At 41.0% G+C, this 14,984-nt stretch overlaps 1 long non-coding RNA gene across 1 annotated transcript; it reads left to right on the top strand.

Annotated features, from left to right (window-relative positions):
- The first annotated feature begins 939 nt into the window (after positions 1 to 939).
- Positions 940 to 14,553, top strand: LOC122793660. The gene is made up of 6 exons (XR_006363503.1): positions 940 to 1,537; positions 3,982 to 4,136; positions 6,573 to 6,727; positions 9,184 to 9,338; positions 11,775 to 11,929; positions 14,341 to 14,553. It is a non-coding gene; the product is annotated as an uncharacterized LOC122793660 (long non-coding RNA).
- The last annotated feature ends 431 nt before the right edge of the window (positions 14,554 to 14,984 follow it).

Genomic DNA, 14,984 nt, shown 5'->3' with positions numbered 1-14,984 from the left:
AAAACATCTGATTTATTTGTATCGGGCATGGCTTAGTGGTACATCACCTTGTCTATGGTGTGCAGTGTCCTGGGTTCGAGGCCTGCAGGAGCTGTTTATTTTGTTGCTGGGCAGAACACGGCCCATTGGATACAGTGTGATTCAGGCACTTTTGAGCAGTTGTAAGCGGGTTTGCATGGGGTAAGCTCTGCCTACACAGGTTAAGCAATATAGAAGCCAACTGAGTATATGACACTGTACCTGGAAGTTAGCAGTGCTTAGCTCCACACAAACCTGCACACACCCACTTAGAACTGCTTTAAATTGCCTTAATCACTCTGTACCCAATGGCCCTTGCTCTGCCCAGCTACAAATTAAACAGTGTCTGCAAGGCTCAAACCCAGGACCTTACACACCATGGACAACGTGAATTACCACTAAGCCATGACAGACATACATCCATCTGATGGCTCCAGAAATATGTCATCCAGCACAATCATTCAACAGTACAGTAAATGTACTTTAACATCTAGATGTATGTGAGTGTGTACACACACACACACACACACACACACACACACACACACACACACACACACACATATATATATATCAATACATATACCTCACCTCTCCATGCATACATCTATAGAAATCTGTCAACATATATATGTCAATATTTATTTATTTTTATTTATTTATTTGCAGTTGGTTTACCAGGATAGTCCATTGGGCCAAGATGAACCCATTTTCAATGGAGTCCTGGGGAGAAAAGCTCCAAAAACAAGCAAGTTTACAGTAAGGTTTTAGGTTTTAGGTTATAATCATTACAAATACTGACCTTATAAATATACCTGCCCCATGGTGACGCCATCTTTAACCCATGCTCTGTATCTCTTTGCTGCTGTTTACCCCTAGCTCCGGAGTCCATTCCTTGTCGAACCAACATGGCATACTGATTCACAGTTGGGAATCTGCCCTATCTGCTGCTGACCTATTGACTCATCCCACCACAGCAACTGCTGCCCAATCTCCAAAACTAAGGAATTGCACCTTTGTACACCCTGTGCTTCAGTCCAGCAAGGAAAAGAAACGAACCAACCTGGCATACTGATTCACAGTTGGGAATCTGCCCTATCTGCTGCTGACCTATTGACTCATCCCACCACAGCAACTGCTGCCCAATCTCCAAAACTAAGGAATTGCACCTTTGTACACCCTGTGCTTCAGTCCAGCAAGGAAAAGAAACGAACCAACCTGGCATACTGATTCACAGTTGGGAATCTGCCCTATCTGCTGCTGACCTATTGACTCATCCCACCACAGCAACTGCTGCCCAATCTCCAAAACTAAGGAATTGCACCTTTGTACACCCTGTGCTTCAGTCCAGCAAGGAAAAGAAACGAACCAACCTGGCATACTGATTCACAGTTGGGAATCTGCCCTATCTGCTGCTGACCTATTGACTCATCCCACCACAGCAACTGCTGCCCAATCTCCAAAACTAAGGAATTGCACCTTTGTACACCCTGTGCTTCAGTCCAGCAAGGAAAAGAAAGTATGTTATTTTAACCTACAGGCAATACAACTACTATTTCTTGTATTTACACCTCAGGTTCATTGTACACTCCCAGCTAAGGCTACCAGCAGCAAAGACCTTTGTTTTCTACTCTCAATTCTCCTTTATTACACCTATCCTCCTGTACGTCTTTACATTTTTTCCCTCCTTGAATCCCCTGACCTGCTACTTCCCAAACAAAACCTTTAGCTTGTTGTACTGCATCTTGCCACCAGGTGACATTTTTCTCCTAGAAGCTATCCCTCTAACTACCTTCCCACTCCTCATGTTCACAGACTGACTCAACCTCTTGTACTGCAGCTCCACTTTACCCTTAGACCTCTACTGAACTTTATCACCTATCTACCCTGCTTATTTCACTTTTTCTATGCCTCTCCTTCCATCTACTCTCATCCAAACTACCCTTACCTTTCATATCTCCACTGATTGTTTTCCTTGGATCCGCTCCCTCAGAGGGTTTATTTCCAGGTTATCCCATCACCCTTCTGCCCTCCCACCCCCTCCTGCTTCCCCTTCACTTGCATTTCTCCGCTTCTAGCCCTCTATTTCTCTCCTTGCCACTGTCTAGCATCTGTCCTCTCACTGCTCCCTCCATTGAAACATTGAACTGAGCGTACTGTTAATGTAGTGTCAGTATCGCCCCCCCCCCTCGCTGTTGACTCCTGGTAACTTCCGGTCCCTATCTACCCTTACCCATCTCGCCTTTCCCTCCCTTCCCCCCGATGAGCTCACTGACCTTATAAATATACCTGCCCCATGGTGACGCCATCTTTAACCCATGCTCTGTATCTCTTTGCTGCTGTTTACCCCTAGCTCCGGAGTCCATTCCTTGTGTAAGTGTATCTCTTTGCTGACTATTTTTTCACTGCCTTGTTTAACTGACTTAAAGAAATCAAACGGGCTAATGCCCTTGTTCGCTTGTCTTTACTCATAGAAATAGTCCTACCTAATGTGGCTTTTTGTTGTGGTATATGCCGATGTCTAGCGTACATATACGCAAAATATGTAATAGTTATCACAGTTTATTGATAGCGATACTGCTTTGAACCTAACGCCTACCTATGTTTAGCGAACATATGCACAGTATGATTAATTAACTATTATAATTAGTTTTACTGTTGAGATAGTGCTCTCACGCTTCTTTATTTATTTTTATATTTTTTCACAAATAGTACGCGTTTGTTCTGTATTTATCACCACGGTGTAGTGTGCCTGCACGTGGACCTGAAACGCTATTGCAAATAGCATGCAGTAATGTCGATGCCTTCTTCTGTAAATTGAATTGCAACAGAGTGAAAACATTTGAGTAGTTAAGCTATAAAATAGCCTCCTCTTCCTGCTGATATACTATTTTGGGCAACATCAGATAGTGCAAACTGTTAACCACTTTGTTAATATTTTTTCTTGGCGACTTATTTATGTCGGAATTGTGTAGCATTACTACGTGGAACAAGAACGCCATAAGCTATAGCGTTTAGCAGTTCCGCTGCCTTTTGCTAGGACGCATCTCACCTGATATCTTAATCCAGTAATAGCAGTAAGTACACGGGATACTAGACTTGAGTACTCCATATTGTTTCTTTTTTTCACTCCCTGATATTTGTTTTGCTTACTCCTTAAATGTCGCAATTGGTAGCTTTACTTTAAGTGGAACATTAATTACATAGGCAACAGCGCTCTGAGGTCCTGCTGCCTCTGCGAATGCATAGTCACCTATGCTATCGGACACATACTTATATGTACTTAGGCAGTTTTAGTTTCTCAAATTACCTTCCCAAAACACTAAGTTTTATTTATTTTCATGATACTACAGCACAAACAAACTGAAACGCCATAATAAGAATAAGCGTTGCTTATGTCCAGCCTGCTTCCTACTGTACCTATTTGTATTTACTGGAAAGCTGTCATTTTGAATGTAAATATATCTTGTATGTCCTGGGCCTAATCCAATCTGTATTATAGTAATATTACTACAGCCCAAACCCTCTATGTACCTCAATTATTGCTGTTATTTGCTTAGGAATTGCTTCTTTTTCTGACCTCCACCCACACTGACCTACCTGCTTGTTTCATTTCCTTCATTTCCTAGTGCCTGAACCTATTAGTGTTATTTACAGATAGTACCCAATGCTGTAGAATTGGATAGCCATAGCGATTAGGGGTTAAACTAATGTATAACTATAGACTAGAGAGTCTATTATGACACTACTGAAAGTTATTTTCTTCCTGTGCCTACACAACTGAATGTGTTTTGAATGTAGTACTTTTTGCCATGTTAAACATGAAAAACTGTGACTAGTTATCTAAGTAAGGACTTACCTGTTTCTTTCTATATTGCTCTGTAGTGGTATATTGTAAAAAGCTGCTTTTCAGCCTGCTTACCGTAAGTCTTTTGCTATTTCTCTCTCTACCTATTATTCTAGCGAACCAACCTGGCATACTGATTCACAGTTGGGAATCTGCCCTATCTGCTGCTGACCTATTGACTCATCCCACCACAGCAACTGCTGCCCAATCTCCAAAACTAAGGAATTGCACCTTTGTACACCCTGTGCTTCAGTCCAGCAAGGAAAAGAAAGTATGTTATTTTAACCTACAGGCAATACAACTACTATTTCTTGTATTTACACCTCAGGTTCATTGTACACTCCCCAGCTAAGGCTACCAGCAGCAAAGACCTTTGTTTTTCTACTCTCAATTCTCCCCTTTTATTACACCTATCCTCCTGTACGTCTTTACATTTTTTTCCCTCCTTGAATCCCCTGACCTGCTACTTCCCAAACAAAACCTTTAGCTTGTTGTACTGCATCTTGCCACCAGGTGACATTTTTTCTCCTAGAAGCTATCCCTCTAACTACCTTCCCACTCCTCATGTTCACAGACTGACTCAACCTCTTGTACTGCAGCTCCACTTTACCCTTAGACCTCTACTGAACTTTATCACCTATCTACCCTGCTTATTTCACTTTTTTCTATGCCCTCCTTCCATCTACTCTCATCCAAACTACCCTTACCTTTCATATCTCCACTGATTGTTTTCCTTGGATCCGCTCCCTCAGAGGGTTTATTTCCAGGTTATCCCATCACCCTTCTGCCCTCCCACCCTCCTGCTTCCCCTTCACTTGCATTTCTCCGCTTCTAGCCCTCTATTTCTCTCCTGCCACTGTCTAGCATCTGTCCTCTCACTGCTCCCTCCATTGAAACATTGAACTGAGCTGCACTGTTAATGTAGTGTCAGTATCGCCCCCCTCGCTGTTGACTCCTGGTAACTTCCGGTCCCTATCTACCCTTACCCATCTCGCTTTCCCTCCCTTCCCCGATGAGCTCACTGACCTTATAAATATACCTGCCCCATGGTGACGCCATCTTTAACCCATGCTCTGTATCTCTTTGCTGCTGTTTACCCCTAGCTCCGAGTCCATTCCTTGTGTAAGTGTATCTCTTTGCTGACTATTTTTCACTGCCTTGTTTAACTGACTTAAAGAAATCAAACGGGCTAATGCCCTTGTTCGCTTGTCTTTACTCATAGAAATAGTCCTACCTAATGTGGCTTTTGTTGTGGTATATGCCGATGTCTAGCGCATATATAATAAAATATGTAATAGTTATCACAGTTTATTGATAGCGATACTGCTTTGAACCTAACGCCTACCTATGTTTAGCGAACATATGCACAGTATGATTAATTAGCTATTATAATTAGTTTTACTGTTGAGATAGTGCTCTCACGCTTCTTTATTTTTTATTTTTTCACAAATAGTAGCGTTTGTTCTGTATTTATCACCACGGTGTAGTGTGCCTGCACGTGGACCTGAAACGCTATTGCAAATAGCATGCAGTAATGTCCGATGCCTTCTTCTGTAAATTGAATTGCAACAGAGTGAAAACATTTGAGTAGTTAAGCTATAAAATAGCCTCCTCTTCCTGCTGATATACTATTTTGGGCAACATCAGATAGTACGCAAACTGTTAACCACTTTGTTAATATTTTTTCTTGGGCGACTTATTTATGTCGGAATTGTGTAGCATTACTACACGTGGAACAAGAACGCCATAAGCTATAGCGTTTAGCAGTTCCGCTGCCTTTTTTGCTAGGACGCATCTCACCTGATATCTTAATCCAGTAATAGCAGTAAGTACACGGGATACTAGACTTGAGTACTCCATATTGTTTCTTTTTTTCACTCCCTGATATTTGTTTTGCTTACTCCTTAAATGTCGCAATTGGTAGCTTTACTTTAAGTGGAACATTAATTACATAGGCAACAGCGCTGAGGTCCTGCTGCCTCTGTAATGCATAGTCACCTATGCTATCGGACACATACTTATATGTACTTAGGCAGTTTTAGTTTCTCAAATTACCTTCCCAAAACACTAAGTTTTATTTATTTTCATGATACTACAGCACAAACAAACTGAAACGCCATAATAAGAATAGCGTTGCTTATGTCCAGCCTGCTTCCTACTGTACCTATTTGTATTTACTGGAAAGCTGTCATTTTTGAATGTAAATATATCTTGTATGTCCTGGGCCTAATCCAATCTGTATTATAGTAATATTACTACAGCCCAAACCCTCTATGTACCTCAATTATTGCTGTTATTTGCTTAGGAATTGCTTCTTTTTCTGACCTCCACCCACACTGACCTACCTGCTTGTTTCATTTCCTTCATTTCCTAGTGCCTGAACCTATTAGTGTTATTTACAGATAGTACCCAATGCTGTAGAATTGGATAGCCATAGCGATTAGGGGTTAAACTAATGTATAACTATAGACTAGAGAGTCTATTATGACACTACTGAAAGTTATTTTCTTCCTGTGCCTACACAACTGAATGTGTTTTGAATGTAGTACTTTTTGCCATGTTAAACATGAAAAACTGTGACTAGTTATCTAAGTAAGGACTTACCTGTTTCTTTCTATATTGCTCTGTAGTGGTATATTGTAAAAGCTGCTTTTCAGCCTGCTTACCGTAAGTCTTTTGCTATTTCTCTCTCTACCTATTATTCTAGCGAACCAACCTGGCATACTGATTCACAGTTGGGAATCTGCCCTATCTGCTGCTGACCTATTGACTCATCCCACCACAGCAACTGCTGCCCAATCTCCAAAACTAAGGAATTGCACCTTTGTACACCCTGTGCTTCAGTCCAGCAAGGAAAAGAAAGTATGTTATTTTAACCTACAGGCAATACAACTACTATTTCTTGTATTTACACCTCAGGTTCATTGTACACTCCCCAGCTAAGGCTACCAGCAGCAAAGACCTTTGTTTTTCTACTCTCAATTCTCCCCTTTTATTACACCTATCCTCCTGTAATGCCTTTACATTTTTTCCTCCTTGAATCCCCTGACCTGCTACTTCCCAAACAAAACCTTTAGCTTGTTGTACTGCATCTTGCCACCAGGTGACATTTTTTCTCCTAGAAGCTATCCCTCTAACTACCTTCCCACTCCTCATGTTCACAGACTGACTCAACCTCTTGTACTGCAGCTCCACTTTACCCTTAGACCTCTACTGAACTTTATCACCTATCTACCCTGCTTATTTCACTTTTTCTATGCCCTCTCCTTCCATCTACTCTCATCCAAACTACCCTTACCTTTCATATCTCCACTGATTGTTTTCCTTGGATCCGCTCCCTCAGAGGGTTTATTTCCAGGTTATCCCATCACCCTTCTGCCCTCCCACCCCCTCCTGCTTCCCCTTCACTTGCATTTCTCCGCTTCTAGCCCTCTATTTCTCTCCTTGCCACTGTCTAGCATCTGTCCTCTCACTGCTCCCTCCATTGAAACATTGAACTGAGCGTACTGTTAATGTAGTGTCAGTATCGCCCCCCCCCCTCGCTGTTGACTCCTGGTAACTTCCGGTCCCTATCTACCCTTACCCATCTCGCTTTTTCCCTCCCCTTCCCCCCGATGAGCTCACTGACCTTATAAATATACCTGCCCCATGGTGACGCCATCTTTAACCCATGCTCTGTATCTCTTTGCTGCTGTTTACCCCTAGCTCCGGAGTCCATTCCTTGTGTAAGTGTATCTCTTTGCTGACTATTTTTTCACTGCCTTGTTTAACTGACTTAAAGAAATCAAACGGGCTAATGCCCTTGTTCGCTTGTCTTTACTCATAGAAATAGTCCTACCTAATGTGGCTTTTTGTTGTGGTATATGCCGATGTCTAGCGTACATATACGCAAAATATGTAATAGTTATCACAGTTTATTGATAGCGATACTGCTTTGAACCTAACGCCTACCTATGTTTAGCGAACATATGCACAGTATGATTAATTAGCTATTATAATTAGTTTTACTGTTGAGATAGTGCTCTCACGCTTCTTTATTTATTTTTATATTTCACAAATAGTACGCGTTTGTTCTGTATTTATCACCACGGTGTAGTGTGCCTGCACGTGGACCTGAAACGCTATTGCAAATAGCATGCAGTAATGTCCGATGCCTTCTTCTGTAAATTGAATTGCAACAGAGTGAAAACATTTGAGTAGTTAAGCTATAAAATAGCCTCCTCTTCCTGCTGATATACTATTTTGGGCAACATCAGATAGTACGCAAACTGTTAACCACTTTGTTAATATTTTTTCTTGGGCGACTTATTTATGTCGGAATTGTGTAGCATTACTACACGTGGAACAAGAACGCCATAAGCTATAGCGTTTAGCAGTTCCGCTGCCTTTTTTGCTAGGACGCATCTCACCTGATATCTTAATCCAGTAATAGCAGTAAGTACACGGGATACTAGACTTGAGTACTCCATATTGTTTCATTTTTTCACTCCCTGATATTTGTTTTGCTTACTCCTTAAATGTCGCAATTGGTAGCTTTACTTTAAGTGGAACATTAATTACATAGGCAACAGCGCTCTGAGGTCCTGCTGCCTCTGCGAATGCATAGTCACCTATGCTATCGGACACATACTTATATGTACTTAGGCAGTTTTAGTTTCTCAAATTACCTTCCCAAAACACTAAGTTTTATTTATTTTCATGATACTACAGCACAAACAAACTGAAACGCCATAATAAGAATAGCGTTGCTTATGTCCAGCCTGCTTCCTACTGTACCTATTTGTATTTACTGGAAAGCTGTCATTTTGAATGTAAATATATCTTGTATGTCCTGGGCCTAATCCAATCTGTATTATAGTAATATTACTACAGCCCAAACCCTCTATGTACCTCAATTATTGCTGTTATTTGCTTAGGAATTGCTTTTTTTTCTGACCTCCACCCACACTGACCTACCTGCTTGTTTCATTTCCTTCATTTCCTAGTGCCTGAACCTATTAGTGTTATTTACAGATAGTACCCAATGCTGTAGAATTGGATAGCCATAGCGATTAGGGGTTAAACTAATGTATAACTATAGACTAGAGAGTCTATTATGACACTACTGAAAGTTATTTTCTTCCTGTGCCTACACAACTGAATGTGTTTTGAATGTAGTACTTTTTGCCATGTTAAACATGAAAACTGTGACTAGTTATCTAAGTAAGGACTTACCTGTTTCTTTCTATATTGCTCTGTAGTGGTATATTGTAAAAAGCTGCTTTTCAGCCTGCTTACCGTAAGTCTTTTGCTATTTCTCTCTCTACCTATTATTCTAGCGAACCAACCTGGCATACTGATTCACAGTTGGGAATCTGCCCTATCTGCTGCTGACCTATTGACTCATCCCACCACAGCAACTGCTGCCCAATCTCCAAAACTAAGGAATTGCACCTTTGTACACCCTGTGCTTCAGTCCAGCAAGGAAAAGAAAGTATGTTATTTTAACCTACAGGCAATACAACTACTATTTCTTGTATTTACACCTCAGGTTCATTGTACACTCCCCAGCTAAGGCTACCAGCAGCAAAGACCTTTTTTTTCTACTCTCAATTCTCCCCTTTTATTACACCTATCCTCCTGTACGTCTTTACATTTTTTTCCCTCCTTGAATCCCCTGACCTGCTACTTCCCAAACAAAACCTTTAGCTTGTTGTACTGCATCTTGCCACCAGGTGACATTTTTTCTCCTAGAAGCTATCCCTCTAACTACCTTCCCACTCCTCATGTTCACAGACTGACTCAACCTCTTGTACTGCAGCTCCACTTTACCCTTAGACCTCTACTGAACTTTATCACCTATCTACCCTGCTTATTTCACTTTTTTCTATGCCCTCTCCTTCCATCTACTCTCATCCAAACTACCCTTACCTTTCATATCTCCACTGATTGTTTTCCTTGGATCCGCTCCCTCAGAGGGTTTATTTCCAGGTTATCCCATCACCCTTCTGCCCTCCCACCCCCTCCTGCTTCCCCTTCACTTGCATTTCTCCGCTTCTAGCCCTCTATTTCTCTCCTTGCCACTGTCTAGCATCTGTCCTCTCACTGCTCCCTCCATTGAAACATTGAACTGAGCGTACTGTTAATGTAGTGTCAGTATCGCCCCCCCCCCTCGCTGTTGACTCCTGGTAACTTCCGGTCCCTATCTACCCTTACCCATCTCGCTTTTTCCCTCCCCTTCCCCCCGATGAGCTCACTGACCTTATAAATATACCTGCCCCATGGTGACGCCATCTTTAACCCATGCTCTGTATCTCTTTGCTGCTGTTTACCCTAGCTCCGGAGTCCATTCCTTGTGTAAGTGTATCTCTTTGCTGACTATTTTTTCACTGCCTTGTTTAACTGACTTAAAGAAATCAAACGGGCTAATGCCCTTGTTCGCTTGTCTCTACTCATAGAAATAGTCCTACCTAATGTGGCTTTTGTTGTGGTATATGCGATGTCTAGCGTGCATATAAAATATGTAATAGTTATCACAGTTTATTGATAGCGATACTGCTTTGAACCTAACGCCTACCTATGTTTAGCGAACATATGCACAGTATGATTAATTAGCTATTATAATTAGTTTTACTGTTGAGATAGTGCTCTCACGCTTCTTTATTTATTTTTATATTTTTCACAAATAGTACGCGTTTGTTCTGTATTTATCACCACGGTGTAGTGTGCCTGCGTGGACCTGAAACGGTATTGGAAATAGCCAGCAGTAATGTCCGATGCCTTCTTCTGTAAATTGAATTGCAACAGAGTGAAAACATTTGAGTAGTTAAGCTATAAAATAGCCTCCTCTTCCTGCTGATATACTATTTTGGGCAACATCAGATAGTACAAACTGTTAACCACTTTGTTAATATTTTTCTTGGGACTTATTTATGTCGGAATTGTGTAGCATTACTACCGTGGAATAAGAACGCCATAAGCTATAGCGTTTAGCAGTTCCGCTGCCTTTTGCTAGGACGATCTCACCTGATATCTTAATCCAGTAATAGCAGTAAGTACACGGATACTAGACTTGAGTACTCCATATTGTTTCTTTTTTTCACTCCCTGATATTTGTTTTGCTTACTCCTTAAATGTCGCAATTGGTAGCTTTACTTTAAGTGGAACATTAATTACATAGGCAACAGCTCTGAGGTCCTGCTGCCTCTGCGAATGCATAGTCACCTATGCTATCGGACACATACTTATATGTACTTAGGCAGTTTTAGTTTCTCAAATTACCTTCCCAAAACACTAAGTTTTATTTATTTTCATGATACTACAGCACAAACAAACTGAAACGCCATAATAAGAATAGCGTTGCTTATGTCCAGCCTGCTTCCTACTGTACCTATTTGTATTTACTGGAAAGCTGTCATTTTGAATGTAAATATATCTTGTATGTCCTGGGCCTAATCCAATCTGTATTATAGTAATATTACTACAGCCCAAACCCTCTATGTACCTCAATTATTGCTGTTATTTGCTTAGGAATTGCTTTTTTTTTCTGACCTCCACCCACACTGACCTACCTGCTTGTTTCATTTCCTTCATTTCCTAGTGCCTGAACCTATTAGTGTTATTTACAGATAGTACCCAATGCTGTAGAATTGGATAGCCATAGCGATTAGGGGTTAAACTAATGTATAACTATAGACTAGAGAGTCTATTATGACACTACTGAAAGTTATTTTCTTCCTGTGCCTACACAACTGAATGTGTTTTGAATGTAGTACTTTTGCCATGTTAAACATGAAAAACTGTGACTAGTTATCTAAGTAAGGACTTACCTGTTTCTTTCTATATTGCTCTGTAGTGGTATATTGTAAAAGCTGCTTTTCAGCCTGCTTACCGTAAGTCTTTTGCTATTTCTCTCTACCTATTATTCTAGCGAACCAACCTGGCATACTGATTCACAGTTGGGAATCTGCCCTATCTGCTGCTGACCTATTGACTCATCCCACCACAGCAACTGCTGCCCAATCTCCAAAACTAAGGAATTGCACCTTTGTACACCCTGTGCTTCAGTCCAGCAAGGAAAAGAAAGTATGTTATTTTAACCTACAGGCAATACAACTACTATTTCTTGTATTTACACCTCAGGTTCATTGTACACTCCCCAGCTAAGGCTACCAGCAGCAAAGACCTTTTTTTCTACTCTCAATTTTCCCCTTTTATTACACCTATCCTCCTGTACGTCTTTACATTTTTTTCCCTCCTTGAATCCCCTGACCTGCTACTTCCCAAACAAAACCTTTAGCTTGTTGTACTGCATCTTGCCACCAGGTGACATTTTTTCTCCTAGAAGCTATCCCTCTAACTACCTTCCCACTCCTCATGTTCACAGACTGACTCAACCTCTTGTACTGCAGCTCCACTTTACCCTTAGACCTCTACTGAACTTTATCACCTATCTACCCTGCTTATTTCACTTTTTTCTATGCCCTCTCCTTCCATCTACTCTCATCCAAACTACCCTTACCTTTCATATCTCCACTGATTGTTTTCCTTGGATCCGCTCCCTCAGAGGGTTTATTTCCAGGTTATCCCATCACCCTTCTGCCCTCCCACCCTCCTGCTTCCCCTTCACTTGCATTTCTCCGCTTCTAGCCCTCTATTTCTCTCCTTGCCACTGTCTAGCATCTGTCCTCTCACTGCTCCCTCCATTGAAACATTGAACTGAGCGTACAGATAATGTAGTGTCGCCCTCGCTGTTGTCTCCTGGTAACTTCCGGTCCCTATCTACCCTTACCCATCTCGCTTTTTCCCTCCCATGAGCTCACTGACCTTATAAATATACCTGCCCCATGGTGACGCCATCTTTAACCCATGCTCTGTATCTCTTTGCTGCTGTTTACCCCTAGCTCCGGAGTCCATTCCTTGTGTAAGTGTATCTCTTTGCTGACTATTTTTTCACTGCCTTGTTTAACTGACTTAAAGAAATCAAACGGGCTAATGCCCTTGTTCGCTTGTCTTTACTCATAGAAATAGTCCTACCTAATGTGGCTTTTGTTGTGGTATATGCCGATGTCTAGCGTATATATACAAAATATGTAATAGTTATCACAGTTTATTGATAGCGATACTGCTTTGAACCTAACGCCTACCTATGTTTAGCGAACATATGCACAGTATGATTAATTAGCTATTATAATTAGTTTTACTGTTGAGATAGTGCTCTCACGCTTCTTTATTTATTTTTATATTTTTTCACAAATAGTACGCGTTTGTTCTGTATTTATCACCACGGTGTAGTGTGCCTGCACGTGGACCTGAAACGCTATTGCAAATAGCATGCAGTAATGTCCGATGCCTTCTTCTGTAAATTGAATTGCAACAGAGTGAAAACATTTGAGTAGTTAAGCTATAAAATAGCCTCCTCTTCCTGCTGATATACTATTTTGGGCAACATCAGATAGCGCAAACTGTTAACCACTTTGTTAATATTTTTCTTGACTTATTTATGTCGGAATTGTGTAGCATTACTACACGTGGAATAAGAACGCCATAAGCTATAGTTAGCAGTTCCGCTGCCTTTTTGCTAGGACGATCTCACCTGATATCTTAATCCAGTAATAGCAGTAAGTACACGGGATACTAGACTTGAGTACTCCATATTGTTTCTTTTCACTCCCTGATATTTGTTTTGCTTACTCCTTAAATGTCTTAATTGGTAGCTTTACTTTAAGTGGAACATTAATTACATAGGCAACAGCGCTGAGGTCCTGCTGCCTCGTAATGCATAGTCACCTATGCTATCGGACACATACTTATATGTACTTAGGCAGTTTTAGTTTCTCAAATTACCTTCCCAAAACACTAAGTTTTATTTATTTTCATGATACTACAGCACAAACAAACTGAAACGCCATAATAAGAATAGCGTTGCTTATGTCCAGCCTGCTTCCTACTGTACCTATTTGTATTTACTGGAAAGCTGTCATTTTTGAATGTAAATATATCTTGTATGTCCTGGGCCTAATCCAATCTGTATTATAGTAATATTACTACAGCCCAAACCCTCTATGTACCTCAATTATTGCTGTTATTTGCTTAGGAATTGCTTCTTTTTTTCTGACCTCCACCCACACTGACCTACCTGCTTGTTTCATTTCCTTCATTTCCTAGTGCCTGAACCTATTAGTGTTATTTACAGATAGTACCCAATGCTGTAGAATTGGATAGCCATAGCGATTAGGGGTTAAACTAATGTATAACTATAGACTAGAGAGTCTATTATGACACTACTGAAAGTTATTTTCTTCCTGTGCCTACACAACTGAATGTGTTTTGAATGTAGTACTTTTTGCCATGTTAAACATGAAAAACTGTGACTAGTTATCTAAGTAAGGACTTACCTGTTTCTTTCTATATTGCTCTGTAGTGGTATATTGTAGCTGCTTTTCAGCCTGCTTACCGTAAGTCTTTGCTATTTCTCTCTCTACCTATTATTCTAGCGAACCAACCTGGCATACTGATTCACAGTTGGGAATCTGCCCTATCTGCTGCTGACCTATTGACTCATCCCACCACAGCAACTGCTGCCCAATCTCCAAAACTAAGGAATTGCACCTTTGTACACCCTGTGCTTCAGTCCAGCAAGGAAAAGAAAGTATGTTATTTTAACCTACAGGCAATACAACTACTATTTCTTGTATTTACACCTCAGGTTCATTGTACACTCCCAGCTAAGGCTACCAGCAGCAAAGACCTTTGTTTTTCTACTCTCAATTCTCCCTTTTATTACACCTATCCTCCTGTACGTCTTTACATTTTTCCCTCCTTGAATCCCCTGACCTGCTACTTCCCAAACAAAACCTTTAGCTTGTTGTACTGCATCTTGCCACCAGGTGACATTTTTTCTCCTAGAAGCTATCCCTCTAACTACCTTCCCACTCCTCATGTTCACAGACTGACTCAACCTCTTGTACTGCAGCTCCACTTTACCCTTAGACCTCTACTGAACTTTATCACCTATCTACCCTGCTTATTTCACTTTTTTCTATGCCCTCTCCTTCCATCTACTCTCATCCAAACTACCCTTACCTTTCATATCTCCACTGATTGTTTTCCTTGGATCCGCTCCCTCAGAGGGTTAACC

This window comes from Protopterus annectens, chromosome 2.part0 (genome assembly GCF_019279795.1).
Source record: "Protopterus annectens isolate FY-2018-M chromosome 2.part0, PAN1.0, whole genome shotgun sequence".
In the NCBI taxonomy this organism is placed as follows: domain Eukaryota; kingdom Metazoa; phylum Chordata; order Ceratodontiformes; family Protopteridae; genus Protopterus; species Protopterus annectens.
Note: the sequence above shows the minus strand (reverse complement) of the source record. Positions and strands in the feature narration are given on the sequence as shown.